Genomic DNA, 15,059 nt, shown 5'->3' with positions numbered 1-15,059 from the left:
GATTACAGCAGCGTGAAGATTCTGGCTGTCAGCTGCGGATTGAGAAAGGCAGGATGTTCCTTCAGGTTTATCAGCCCCGTTGTCTGTCATCTAATGGCTGTTTCAGGTGTAAGCGTTTGGGGCAATTTTGGCGCAGGGTGAGAGGCTTGCTCACCACCTCCAATGCCACTCCGAATGCCCAAGCAGCATAGGGGAAACAATGTGCAAGTGATATGTGGCATGGGTGCACAGTATAATGAGAATGTCACATGCATGGCACTTTTGACAATCTCCTTTCTCTCGAATGAAGGACTCATTCTACCTGGCATTTCCTGCTGCACTTGGATGAGAACCAAAATCTCGCGAGCAAAAAAAAAACGCTCACTTCTCGTGAGATTTCACCGAGCCAGCCAAACTTGGATTGCTGTGCAGCCCTAGAATCGACATTATTAACAGGTATTTAAAAAAAAAATCCACTGAGTTCAACGATTAATGGATTGTTAGTCAAGTCAATGTATCTGCTGACGGTGGCTCATTTGTCCCTCACATAATTATGTAATTCCAAAATTTTCTAAACGTGGAATTTTCACGCAGACTTTGTTCCTGGGGAAAAAAAACCCAGGAATATCCTGCTCTAAGGAATGCGGTGTTAGCCATAATATTGAGCACGCTTAAAGGTGCTTTTAAATGCTTTATCATAATTTTAATAGAAATTTAAGTAATGAATTTGCATCAATGAGCCTCCTTGGCTGTGCAATCATGTAGAATTGCTTCAACTAGCAATATGCTTGGCAAGAAAGAGCTTGCATTTATACAGCGCCTTTCGTGACTCCAAGATGTCCCAAAGCTTTTTAGAGCTATTGAAGCAATGCAGTCACTGTTCTAATGTAGGAAACATGGAAACCAATTTGTGCACAAGGGTCCCACAACTGATGATAGGATAATGACTGAATAATCTGCTTTAGGTGTCAGTTTTGGGCCAGGGCACCAGGGAGAACTCCTTCTTCTTAGAAATATGGCCACAGGATTTTTCATGTCTATTTGGGGTGCATTTCAGAATTAAACATCTGCCTGAATATTGTTTGTTTTTGCATGCTCCTGTGCTAGCACTGCAAGATACATTACAAAAACCTCAGATTTTTGAAGCGGACAAGTTTTTTTAAAAAAAAAGCGAGCCACCCACACACAGCTCCATTGCACAGATCCACTTGGGAAACATCCAAAGTTATTCCTGGCTGGATGGTGCTGTCTGCAAACATTTGAAGGAAGAAGGGGAAGAAGGGAAGTGAACATTCGTATAATACACTGGGAGCGCTCAGTTCTCTATAGGAGGAACTCACAACGTTTTTTGGAATGCATATCGAGAAACAAAGCTGGAATCATTCAGCAGAGTAAATGGGATGCTTCACGCTTGTGGATATTTTCTACATTGTATACAGAGTCATTGAATCATTGAATGGCTACAACACCGAAAGAGGCCTTTTGGCCCATCAAGCTTGTGCTAGCTCTTTGCAAGAGCTGGTCTCACTCCCCTACCCTTTCCCCTGCAAATTATTTTCCCTACATGTGCTTATCCAGTTCTCTTTTGAAAGCCACAATTAAATCTTCCAATGGAATGTAAACGGAATAAAAATTTTAACAGATCATGCATAACAATGGTAAATGCTGTGCTGCATAGATTTATTGTTTGCATTGACATATTCTTCTCGGTTGTTACTAGAATATCCTGGACAACACTTTTCCCTCGGTCAGCGTCACTTTAACAGGTTATCGGGTCATTATTTCATTGCTGCTTGTAGGATCTTTCTGTGTACAAATTGGCTGCTATGATTCCTACATTACGTCAGCGACAAACTTCAAAAGCACCTTGTCAGCTGCAAAGTGCTTTGAAATGGTTTGAAGTCATGGAAAGACACAATATAGGTACAAGGACTGGGACTTAATCGAGCCAGAGCTGGCTAGGTAGTGGGTGGGCCTGCAGAATCATGGAGGAGGTCATACACCCCATACCCACTGGCAGGAAAACTGACCCCCGTTAAGTCAGCGACTGGAATGGGCTGATCCGGGGAACCTGCCTGCTTCCTAATTAGGCTGATCATTGGGCCATTATACCTGAGCCCAACAGGATTTAGTGGTGGCTAAAGGATTCTCCCAATTTCCCATGGGATTCCCATGTCTTCTGTCGGGTTTGCTCGTGGCTTTCCGGTGGGGTGGGTCAGGGGGGCAGGGTTCCTCTTTCAAAGGCACTTAGTGCCCAAATGAGGGACCTGGCACTGGAAATGGGGGGTGCTCATTGAGCGCCACCCATTTTCCCCTTGAATCTGACCCTCCCCTTACCCCTATGCCACCTACCCTCGCCAGTGACCTCCAACCCAGGCCACTCACACCTCTCCAAGGATCCCAAGATGAACTTTGGCGAGAGCCTCATTTTATTACTGGCACCAGCCACCAGACCCAATGGAGAGCTGCCGGCCTCTGATTGGCTAGCAGCTCCTGGCAGAAGGGATTTCTGCTTCTGGGGTCCTAATTCCCGGAGAAGACCCGACATTGGCCAGTTAGGTGTCAGGCACTGAATCTGGTCGGGCCTCCCCCACTGAAGCGACGTGGTTTTCCCACCGGTTCACCAATCGGTGGGCAGGACTGGTATCGGGTACGTTAAATCCAGTCCAAGCTCTTTCTTCAGAATTCAGACAAATACTTGATTTATTCGAATGAGATGCTTTTCCCGATGTGTACCACCATGAAAGCGCACCACAAACCTTGCCTGGTAATCAATTGGCATAACTTTTGAGCCAAATTCCAAACCTCAGGTGAACCCCAAAGGATCCAATTTGTGGTTAGTTCAGAAGATAGCCGAATTTAATCAACAGGGCAAAAAAAATACGAGGCGATGGGGAACGAACAGGGGAGTGGGATTAATTGGATAGATCCACCAAAGGGCTAGCATGAGCACAAGGGGATGAACGGCCTCCTTCTGCGTTGTAGGATCCTGCGGCTGGAACTTTCCATCCCCTCAAGCCGCTGGGATCTTCCGCTCCTGCCAGTGTGAACGGGGATTTCAGTGGCTCCCCGACCCTGCCACAGGTGAACCCGCCGCAGGGGTGTGGGGCCTGGAAAGTTCCAGCCTAAGATTCTATGGCCAGCATCTTCCAGTCGGCGAGTGGGGGCGGGGCCCACTTGCCGACATGTAAAATGACGTGGGCATGCGTCCCAACATCACCTTGAGTCATTTAGACTGTCAGTTCGGCAGGCGCACAGCCAAGTCAGATGCGTGCCCGCCAACCTGTCAATGGCCTATTAAGGCCATTTAAAAAACCAATTGAACTCATTAATGGACCTGCCCGTCCAACCTGAAGGCTGGCGGGCAGACTGCGAGCCCAGTCGGGCTTGTGAAAAAGAATGAAACCTCATCCACGGACGGGATGAAGTTTCATGAGTGATTTTTAAAAAATGCAGGATATTTTGCAATATAAGTTATGGACATGTCCCAGCTCATGTGACAGTGTCACGTGAGGGGACATGGCAGGGAAATTTTTTTCTAATCTTTATTGAAAGTCTTAAATTGGTGCTGATCTCCTTGAGGAGATGGATAATCCCAACTTGCACATCATCTGAACAAACTCACGCAGCTCTATACAGAAATAAGCTACCGTTTTGACTAGCGATGGGATCCAGGATAGAGAAAAGGCTGGGACCACTGAAGGATTGACTGAGTGAAAGAATTTAATTTTGAGAAAAGATCAGTACCCTGAGGCAGGGTGCCGAATATGTCATGGTCAGGTTTGAAACCGGGTATCTCCCTTCCCCAAAGACAGGTAGGCACCAGAGTGTCCACCTGTACCTGTCGCTTGCCAGCCAATGGGGCCAATGTTGGAGGGCAAGAACCTGGCATGGCTACTGGTACTGTGCCCCGAGCAATTGTTTTTACGTTGATTGTGAACGTACCAGGTTAAGTTCTAACTCCTTATCTGTAAATATTTCTTTAAAATTTAGAAAATCTATTAACTTTGCTTTTATAAAAATTAGTAAAACAATTGACAGTTCTGAACGTCAGTTTTAAGCACTATTACTCGTGTTGTAAGTTCACCTGCCAGGCACACAGTGGCATCATCTACAAATTAAGTGTCATCTTTCCCAGGTGCACCCATTAATTAAACGATAGATCAAAGTTGGACAGGTAAAAATGCCACTGAATGGTGAGTCATGGGTTTATGCATACAAATCACCAAAGCGGAATTCCTAATTGCGGCTAGACTCTCTCCACAGCCCCTGGCATGTGAGTAAGGCATTCACAGACTGCTAAGTCATACTCGCTTGCTGCACTACCCCCTGGGGAGCAGTGGATCACTCTGCTAGCTTCCTGTCTGCCTATGGTACCGCAGAAGGCCAAGAAGATTTAAATGACAACAGCTCGCATTTTCTTTTCTTTTTAATACATTTATGAGATGAGGGTATCGCCAGCATTTATTGCCCATCCCTGATTGCCCTTGAGAAGATAGTGGTCAAGCTGCCTTCTTGAACCGCTGCAGTCCATGTGGCGTAGGTGCACCCACAGTGCCGTTAGGGAGGGTGTGCCAGGATTTTGACCCAACGACAGTAAAGGAATGACAATATATTTCCAAGTCAGGATAGTAAATGGATTGGAGGAGAACTTCCAGCTGGTGTTCCCATGTGTCTGCTGCTCTTGTCCTTCTAGATGGTAGCAGTTGTGGGTTTGGAAGGTGCTGCCTAAGAAGCCTTGGTGAGTTCCTGCAGTACATCTTGTAGGTGGTACACACTGCTGTTACTGTGTGTCGGTGGTGGAGGGAGTGAATATTTGTGGATCAAGCAGGATGTTTTGTCCTGGACTGTGTCGAGCTTCATGAGTGTTATGGGAGCTGCACTCATCCAGGCAAGTGGAGAGTATTCCATCACACTCCCAACTTGTGCCTTGTAGATGGTGGATAGGCTTTGGGGTGTCAAGAGGTGATTTACTCACTGCAGGATTCCTAGCCTCTGACCTGCTCTTATAGCCACAGTATTTATATGGCTAGTCCAGTTCAGTTTCTGGGCAATGGTAACCTCGAGGATGTTGATAGTGGGGGATTCAGTGATGGTAATGGCATTGAATGTCAAGGGACGATGGTTAGATTCTCTCTTGTTGGAGATGGTCATTGCCTGACACTTGCATGGCACAAATGTTACTCACCAATTGTCAGCCCAAGCCTGGATATTATCCAGGTCTTGCTGCATTTGGTCATGAACTGCTTCAATATCTAACCACCTTCAACGTAGTAAAATATCCCTTAAGGCTCTTCACAGGAGTGTTATCAAACAAACTTTGACTGTGAATTACATGATGGGTTATTAGGGTAGTTGGCCAAAGATTTTGTTAAAGAGGTAGGTTATAAAGGAGAAAAGAAAGGTCATCCAGAAGAAAAAAACAGTAAAAACTGGGAAATAAGAGTACTGGTCCGAACTGTTTTTTTTTACCTTCTGGGCAGTGGTAGTGGTTTGTTACAGTTCACTTGGAGTCCAAGTTGCTGTGGCAACATGCATTTTTACATGCATGTTCTAGTCTGGAGCTTGATAGTGGTGGCTAATAGAGGCTCTAATGTTCTTTCCTTCACACAGCTGACCAGAAATCTCTCCCATCCTTACCACCTTTGATGTATGTTGAAAGGATTTGGAGGTCGATAATCAACCTGTTTGGCTACATTGGCCATCAAGTCCTGGGCTCGAACCTAGTGCTTCCGACTCAGGGACAGGGTTGCAACCCACTGTGTCACAAGACCACATAAAAGCGAGGTATGGGAACGTAATTACATGATTAGGACCTAGGTGAAGGCCACCATTAGTGTAGCAATAGAAATGGGGCTGCGCAAGAGGTCAGAATTGGAGGAGTGCAGAGATCTCTGGGGGTTATGGAGCTGGAGGAGATTACGGCTATAAGAAGGTTTGAGGCCATGGAGGAATTGAATACGAGTTGAGAGTTATAAAATCAAGGCATAGCTGCACAGGGAGCCAGTGTAGGTCAGTGAGCACAGGGGTGATGGGTGAGCAGGACATGGTATGAACTGGGATCCAGGTAGCAGAGTTTTAAATGAACTCTGGGAGGGTGTTGATTACAGAACAGTGACTCTTAAAGAAGTCTTCGTAGTCTTCAGTAGGTTAACTGTAAGTGTTTATTAACAAGTAGAACTATTTACACATGTACAGTAAAGGGTACAGGCTCGGAACTATCTCCATGCTTGAGACTTAACCCGTCTCTGCTTAACACCACGCTGACCCCTGAGCCAGGGTCATGTGCCTTCTTTCATCACCATGTGGGTGGTACTATACTCAGTCCCACATTAACCTCGTATGTGCCTGAACCTTATACTACACATGAGTATGTGGCAAGATTAGAATTTGAGAGTTCGGCCATAAGAGCATAAAGGAGAAAAATACATCAAAGATGATGGTGCCTCAATCTCACAAAGATGAAAAAGCACAAGTCAACAGTTCATTATTTTAATATATTGGGGTAAAGCCAATTCTATTACAGCATTCTATTATTCTGTTCCATTAGAAATTAGCTGTATTCTGTGGTTACATGTTGCTACGACATAGATGAGAATGAATAGAATTGATACTCTTCAAAATCTTAAAAATAAAACCATTTTCTTTTATTCTTAAGAGGTGCTCGTTATTTTACGAGTGCCATTGAAATAGTAACTACAATCATATAACTTTAAGTACATGCCAATACATCAGCACCAACTCCATTGCCATTTTTCCTTCATTGTAAACCATCATAATTTCAGGTTTTTCTTTCCCACGAAGGAACTTGTTGTAACTCATTATTTAATTACACGATGTCTCCTTTTGGACCCGTAAAAGATTTAAGCCGGGAAATTAATGTGACTGATGTCATTGCTTAATGCGCTCATTTCAAATTCCTCTTTCCTCTATTTTTAAAGGAGGCATTAAACCATTTAAAATAAATGAGAGAGAAATTTGATATGACTGCGAGAAATGTCCATACAATAAGATTGTTCACTGTACCATGTGGACAAAATAGTTAAGCATACTGCTATTCAGAGGTAACAGTAGAAGGCACCTATGCATTTTGCAAAGAAACACATCTTTTGTGCTTATTTACCCACACTCAAATGGGAGGATGAGATGATCTACATCAAGTGCAATGGCATAATTTTAAGAGGGTTGTGCGACTTTGGAACTCCTGTGCCTCAGAAGGTGGTGGGAGCGGGGTCACTGAATATTTTAAGGTGGGGGTAAATAAATTCTTGTTAGGCAAGGGAATCAAAGGTTATAGGGGTAGATGGGAATATGGAACTCGAAACATAAATGGATTAGCCATGATCTTATTGAATGGTGGAGCAGGCTCGAGGGGCCAAATGGCCTACTTCTGCTCCTATTTCGTATGTCCGGAATGAAATGTTTCAGATGCCACAGAAATGGCATCACATTCTAATTAATGGAGCCATTTTTTGAAAAATTTTTTTCGAGAGGTTATGCACTGTGTAAAGATTCTAGCTGTATATCGTAGAACAGACCAATTTATGTTACTAACATTCTGAACTCACATCACACAGACAATACGACATGGATTTCCTGAATTGCTCATGTTGCAGGGATTACATAGAAGTCACATCAAATGGGCAGGCCATTCAGCCTATTTGATCTGTGCTGGCATCCACACAAGCCTCCTCCCACCCTACTCCATCTAACCCTATCAGCGTATCTTTGTATTCCTTTCACTCTCGTGTACTTATCTAGTTTCCCCTTAAATGCTTGACCTACACTTTGTGACTGCGTATTTAACATTCTCACCACTTTCCGGATGAAGAGTTTCTCCTGAATTCCCTGTTGGATTTATACATTATGCAGTACAAATTATGCAAGTTGGAGCAGTAAGATCAGGAGTTTCCTGAAGCTCTGTAGTTTTCTGAGCAGACAGAGTGACCTCTTGCATGGAATTGCGTGCATGATGAGAATCTGAACACACAAGTCTGGGCATTGAGGAGGTAGCCCGTCAAATCTGTTCTTGTGATGAAACATTACATAACTCAGCTGAACTGAGTTGGCTGTTTTCTTGCCAGTCGGATGAAACAATGAGACACATCTAGAGAATCATGTCCTCACATTTTCCACTGCCAATAAATTCTGTGGAACTGCTGCCTGAAAGGATTGGCACCCATATCGATAGTTGTGTGTCTGCATATGGATCCAATATTCTTTTCTTTCAGTTCAAATATACTGTGAAAGCAGCAATGGCTTAATGTCTACTATACTGGAAACTCCCAGGACGCTTTCATTTGAAGGTTACTACCTATGCCCCCTTTATTTGAAGAAGGGTGAAGAGTCAAAGAATAGTACCTCGGAGGCCAATTGGTTGACTCTACGCAGGCATGAACCACAGGCACAAGAGGACTGCAAGGGCAATGGGGCTCCTGCTACAACATGAATCATTATCAATCATATCATTGGGGTCCCGAGGCAACACCTCCCATGTCCCGACTGATCAGACGAATCTTAAAGCCTAACCCATGCCTTCTCACCATGAAAACTTCCATAATACTTGGCCCCTGCATGATCCATATAATCTGACCTGCAAAGGATTCTGAGAATACAATTCAGTGAGCAAGGGTGACAAAGCCACAGCATAGAGAGGGGGTGATGAGTAAATATGAGTGATACCAGCAATTCAACAAGGAAAGCTAGTGTTTTCCCAGAAGTAGTACCAGGATGCCATTTCTTAAAGGGGCAGCTACACCAAACTTTAAATCACATCTATCAAGTAGCAATATCTAAACCACCTGGTCCTACGCATGAATAGTTCCTCAAAAATGCCAAATGAACACATGGACGAACATACGAATTAGGAGCAGGAGTAGGCCACTTGGCCCCTCGAGCCTGCTTCGCCATTCAATAAGATCATGGCTGATCTGATTTTAAACTCAACCCCACATTCCTGCCTACCCCCGATAAGCATTCACCCCCTTGCTTATCAAGAATCTATCTAGCTCTGCTTTAAAGGTATTCAAAGTCTCTGCTTCCACCACCTTTTGACTCACGAACCTGTGAGAGAAAAAAAATTTCTCCTCATTCCTACCTTAAATGAGCAACTGCTTATTTTTAAACAGTGACCCCTGATTCTAGATTCTCCCACAACAGGGAACATCCTTTCCTCATCCACCCTGTCAAGACCCCTCAGAATCTTAAAGATTTCAGTCAAGTCATCTTTTACTCTTCTCAGCTCCAGTGGATACAATCCTAGCCTGTCCAGCCTTTCCTCATAAGACAACCCACTCATTCTAGGTATTAGTCTGGTAAATCTTCTCTGAACTGCTTCCAACATTTTTACATCCTTCCTTAGATAAAGAGACCAATACTGTACACAATACTCCTGATGTGGTCCCACTAGCGCCCTGTATAACTGAAGCAAAACCGCCCCACTCTTGCATTCAATTCCCCTCATAATAAATAATAACATTCTATTAGCTTTCCTAATTACTTGCTGCGCCTGTATACTAACCTTTTGTGGTTCTTCACTAGGACACCAAGATCCTTCTGCATCTCAGAGCTCTGCAATCTCTCAGCATTTAGATAATATGCTTCTTTTTTATTCTTCCTGCCACAATGGACAATTTCACATTCTCCCACATTATCATCCATTTATTCTCCTTCTATTGCCATCTGAAGATTGAATGCAAGGCATTGTAACCAATGACACAACATTGAAGTGCAGAGAACTTATTTTCCCAATGATATTGTTTGTACATTGCAGCTAGCCTACCACTCCTTCTCTTGTGCAAGGATAAGTACATTGCAGCTGCTGGATTTCACCATCATCCTGCTGAGACCTGGTAGCTCTCTACTTCCCTGGGCTATGCATTATTAGCACCCTGCGTGGGAACTCTGTCAGAAACAGACAATCCATAAAATATCCTGTCAACATGCTTGATTAGTTTTTGGTTCTGTGCAATATAGGTTGAGGACATTCACACTGTGCAAAGTTCTGTTGGTAAAAAATTGCAATTCCAATTTCCTAAGTATTTGTACAAATTGCAGTCAAAAGTGCAACTCTCCTCTGTGATTCTCTCCAACCCATTTGTGCCCCAGCCACTAGCTAAGATTACGTGACAGCAATCAAACACCTTGCCTGGTCAGATCAGTGGGTTTGTCTTTCAAATCCTCCGTCTTTAAGGCTGAAAAGAAGAAACAAAAATTCTGCCAACTTTTGCTAGATCTTGGCAATTCAGCAGGCCAAATGTTGGCAAACCCTCTGTTTCTAAAATCTTGGAATGACATCTAATGGTAGATGTTTTGTTTCAAGTTTTACAAGCACGGGCTGGTGAAGTACGGTATGAACTCTGCCTATTATGAATAACTGAAGGAACATGTTATTTGTCTACTGTTAGGTGTGATTCCGTGATCGGGCAGCACTTGCTAAACAATCCTGAGTACGCTAATAGCTACCCTAACAACCAATTTAAGGTAAACAGTTGAGCTCATAATGTGGCTCATTTACACTTGCTAGAAGTGACATACATTCATATGCAGGGGCCTGTTTGCTGCAAATAGAAGTAGTATTTACAAGCCATGCAATTTTTTTGAATTATCTGAGAGTTAGGGGACCCTGTTGCTTTTTCCATGGCAAGGCCTCGGCCAATCTGAGTCAATTTGCCAACCAATCAGAACCCTTTTCTCCTGATTATTTGAAATTTGGCATTCTTGCATTTGTGCTGATGAGTGCAAGATGAAAAGCTTCGACAACACGCCTCTCTGTTCAGCAATATTCAAGTTCTGCACTAACAAGTGAACGTTTCCCTTCTTTTGAACTTTGGGGTGAATTTGAATGGTGGTCCTCCCCCTCATTTGCTATAACCCAAAATGTTGGCCACTGAAATGAATCCAGCAATAAATCCAAACATCCCCTGCCTGTAGAGATGGGATGCCTTCTCTACCATAAACAAAACCATTTTTTTGTGAGGGAGTTTACAGTGTTTAGCCACGTGCCAGGGTAACTTTAGAAGTTATTGGCCAGAATTTTCCACCCCTGTTGGCGGCAGGTGGCATGGTGGGCGTGAGTGGACACTATGACGAGAAGACCAAAGATCAGCTTTACGCTGTTGTGAAAGGATATTGCTGGCCGTGATTCCTGGAGCCAGACATCAGGAACATCATTTTAATACATTTGCATCTAATTATAAGCCAATGTCACTGGAATCATCCCCCAACATTGGGTTACCTGGGCACCACACCGACACAATTCACAACTGTACATAAGCCATGTGCACCTGGTGAGCTGCACTTGGCTCGGGACTTCGAGGTTTGTTTGCCCACCTTGCTTTGGGCAGCACGCACAGTCATCAGCCCCAGGCTTCACAGGCAGTGCCACATCACTTTTAGGGGGGCTCATGGGCAGCTCTCTACCTACCAGACCAGCTGTAGGGTGGGGGTGGCTTTTCAATGGCTGCAGGGCTAGGACTGGCTTGGCGAAGGGAGGGAAGTGGCTCCAGGCAAGGGAAGAGGTTGCAGGGCGAGGGCAAAAGCGGGGAAGGGAGGTATGCCAGAGTGTGTGTGGGGGCATGTGGCTTCAAGGTGGTGAGGGCTGAGGAGGCAGTCTCCAGAGGAGATGAGCCCAGATGGAGATGTGAGGGTATGTGTGAGAGATGTCCCTTGAGCTGGTAGTGAGTGAAATGCCAGTGAATGTGTGATGGGCTTGTGAGTGTGTGAGTTTAGAGTGATGAGATGGTTGCCTCACCCAGGCTGCATAAATGAAATCATTCATCCATTTTCTGCATTGGATGGCTGACCTCTTGTGTGCAGCAGTGGCACTGACCACCTCTGCCATCGCCTCCCAAGCTGGAGTGGTGACAATGAAGGGCCTCCTGCCTCCAGAGCGAGGGTAGAGGACATTGTGGCAAGTCTCAATGGTATCCAGAAGGCGTCCCAGGGATGTGTTACTGAATTGGGGAGGTTGCACTTTTCTTGGCTTTTGGGGCCATGCCTTCACCGGAGCAGTCCTGGGCTGCAAGCATTGAGAAGTGTGCGCTCGGCTGCAGTTTAAATATGGCGCCTTGCATGAGGAAGCGGTGAGGTAGCAGCGTGGAGGGCAAATCGGAGGCCGCCCCTCCAGAGAGATGGTGTATTTCATGTGGCTACATAATTAATGAGGCGGGAATGGGACGATACAACGCGAAAAGCCTCCAGTGCGGCCGGCGGGTAAAACGTCTTTTTTTCCACCCGCTACTGCACTTAGTGCAGATTTGGGACAATTCCGCCCATTGACTCCATGTGGGAGTATGGTCCAGGATTGCCAACCCTCCAGGATCAGCCTGGAGTCTCCAGGAATTGAAGATCAACCTCAAGGACCCTGCTGTGTGCAATCCTGGACATTGAAAAAGGTTCATTTTTTTTTGTCATTTTCTTTGAACATTTCTTTTTACCAGACATAAAATTGAGACAAAAAAGGGTGTTAGTCTGATAGTCAAGCATCATCCATTTGGATAATGAGTCTTTTTGCTTTCCAATTGGCGTAGGAAGGCAGTGCGTCACAAGCATGGATGTGTTGGTCGACTAATGGCTGGAGCGTGGGAGCAAGTCATGTGATGAAACTTCCAGGAATACATTTAATCACAATTGGCAACCCTAAAGTATGCTCTCACTGGTACCAGATGACTGCTGGTTATTTGCCCAAGTGCTCATTCTTTATTTGTGGCCATAAGCAGTGTGTGTCAAATCGATATTATGTTGCAAAGGCTTTGCAGTTATCCCATACCTTGTCCCCATCCGATCTCTGCAGACATACACTTCCAGCAAGATGTACTCCCTAAAGCAGGGGTAACACCTCTATTGTCCCCAGGGCTAGGATCAGCTAACTCAGTATACATCAGGGAGATCAGTTTTGGGACTTTCTCTCTCCTCTTTGACCTGGATCCTCACTTCCTTAACCTGATGGACTAATAGTTGAGCTGGCCATGATAATGTCGATGTATTTGAAAATCCTGTCCTGATAAACTCCTCAGGATAAAGCCCATTATAGATGGAGAAGTGAAGGGGGCTCACACACATACACACTCTCATTCACCATCACAGTTTCTCACCGACTATCTTACACACACTCTCATTCACACACACTTACACACTCACACTCTCACATTCTCACACTCTCACATTCTCTCACACATTCTCACACACTCTCTCACATGCACTCCCACATGCATTCTCACACCACACACACACACTCACACAAACACTCACGCACTTACATTCACTATCTCACATGCACTCTCACACAGTCACTCACACTCACTCACATCCTAACACTCTCACACACTGACTCATTCACACTCTCTCACACACTTTCACACATTCACTTACACTCACACTCACTCATACACTTTCACACACACATGCACTCTCACTCGCACTCATACATTCTCACTCGCACTGTCCCAAATACTCTCACTCACACACACACTCTCACTCATGCATTCTCATACACTATCTCACTCACATACTCACACTCTTATACACACTTTCACAAACATTGTCATCCACACCCTCTCATATACAGTCTCACACACACTCTCTCACACACTCTCATACACAATCTAACACATACTCACTCAATCACTCACACTCTCACACACCCTCACACACTCTCACACACACTCACTCACACCCTTTCTCAGTTTCACTCACACACTCACTCACACTCCCACACACACACTCTCACACTCTCATCCGCACTCTAACACATACTCTCTTGCACTCACTCACACCATCTCACACCCTCTCACACACACACTCTCTCACACACATTCTCACACACACTCGCTCACACCCTCACACACACACACTCTCACACACACACTCTCACTAACACTTTCATTCGCACCCTCACGCACTCTCTCACACACTCTCACTCATGCCTTCTCACACACTCTCACATGCTCTCACGCACACTCTCTCACACATTCACTCATGCTCTCTCACACCCCCTTACGCACACACTCTCACACACTCACTTACTTCTGAGACAATGCTGAAGATAAGAATTTATTCCAGCAAGCCTTTCCAGATGGGAGATTGGGACATTAACATATAACTCCTTGTAATCTGTCTTCTAGCTGCTACTATAATGACATGCTCTTACCTGGTTATTGATTAATTTTTAACATATGCTATAAGCAGAGTACATTACAAAGACCCATGGGAAATGATTTATGCTCCACTTGTAGCATTGTCCATAACTCACTTGCAACTTCATCATACCTAAGTTGTCAGGTCAGCTCACACGTGGAATATAAATCATATCCCACAGGTGCATTTACAAATTTGACATTTTCTCTCATGAGCAGTGAACTCTAGAATTTGTGCTGCTGTATGGTTATAAGAGATTTTAACAGAAAATATTTAAATTGCCAATTAGTGTATTAACTATTCCACTTTCTTTTTAACATCTACACAGTTAACGAGTTGTTTCTCTAAGAGCACTTTTTAAGTAGTGTAATTGTTAGACTATTTTTAAGGGAATTATAGTTGAACAATTTATTGTGAGTATGATTGTAATACCCATTTGTCAAAAAGGTATTTAGGTAGATTTTTCTCGAATGACCTTTTCCAAATAATTGAACCCCGTGGTTGCTTAATAGATGTATTAATTTAATCAGTTTTAGAGACTTATATCAATGGGAACCTTATTGAAGATGTAAGTACCAACTGAACAATAATAGTAGCAACTTCTGGGTGAATTTTCATTTTAAAGAATCTCAGGGACTTGGAATTCATCAAAGGAAAAAGAAAGATTTGCATTTATGTCTATTATGCTGTATGAGTTCAATTCTTTATACTTTCACCACCTCAGGACATCCCAAAGCAACTTCAGAGCCACTGAACTACTTTTGAGATGTAGTTACTCATGGCTCAAGGTGTTGAGTGCACCATAGTTTGCTGTAGCCCCGCCCCTATCAAGAATGGTATGTTTTCTTGTGAAAAGTTAAAAAATGTTGAACTTCGTTCTCTGTTGAAAATTCCAATGGATTTGAGAGCTGTTCAAATCATTTGACCTACTGCAATAGTTTGGG

General features: G+C 44.1%; 1 long non-coding RNA gene across 1 annotated transcript in view; it reads left to right on the top strand.

Moving 5' to 3' along the window:
• Positions 1-374: 374 nt before the first annotated feature.
• The window catches only part of LOC121279350, a 37,931-nt gene continuing 23,246 nt past the window's right edge, over positions 375-15,059 (top strand). Inside the window, exon 1 of the long non-coding RNA XR_005943369.1 lies at positions 375-435. This is a non-coding gene — a long non-coding RNA (uncharacterized LOC121279350). The remainder of the gene's footprint in view (positions 436-15,059) is intronic.

Source organism: Carcharodon carcharias, chromosome 6, assembly GCF_017639515.1.
Source record: "Carcharodon carcharias isolate sCarCar2 chromosome 6, sCarCar2.pri, whole genome shotgun sequence".
Lineage (NCBI taxonomy): Eukaryota > Metazoa > Chordata > Chondrichthyes > Lamniformes > Lamnidae > Carcharodon > Carcharodon carcharias.
This window is presented reverse-complemented; position numbering and strand designations above follow the sequence as displayed.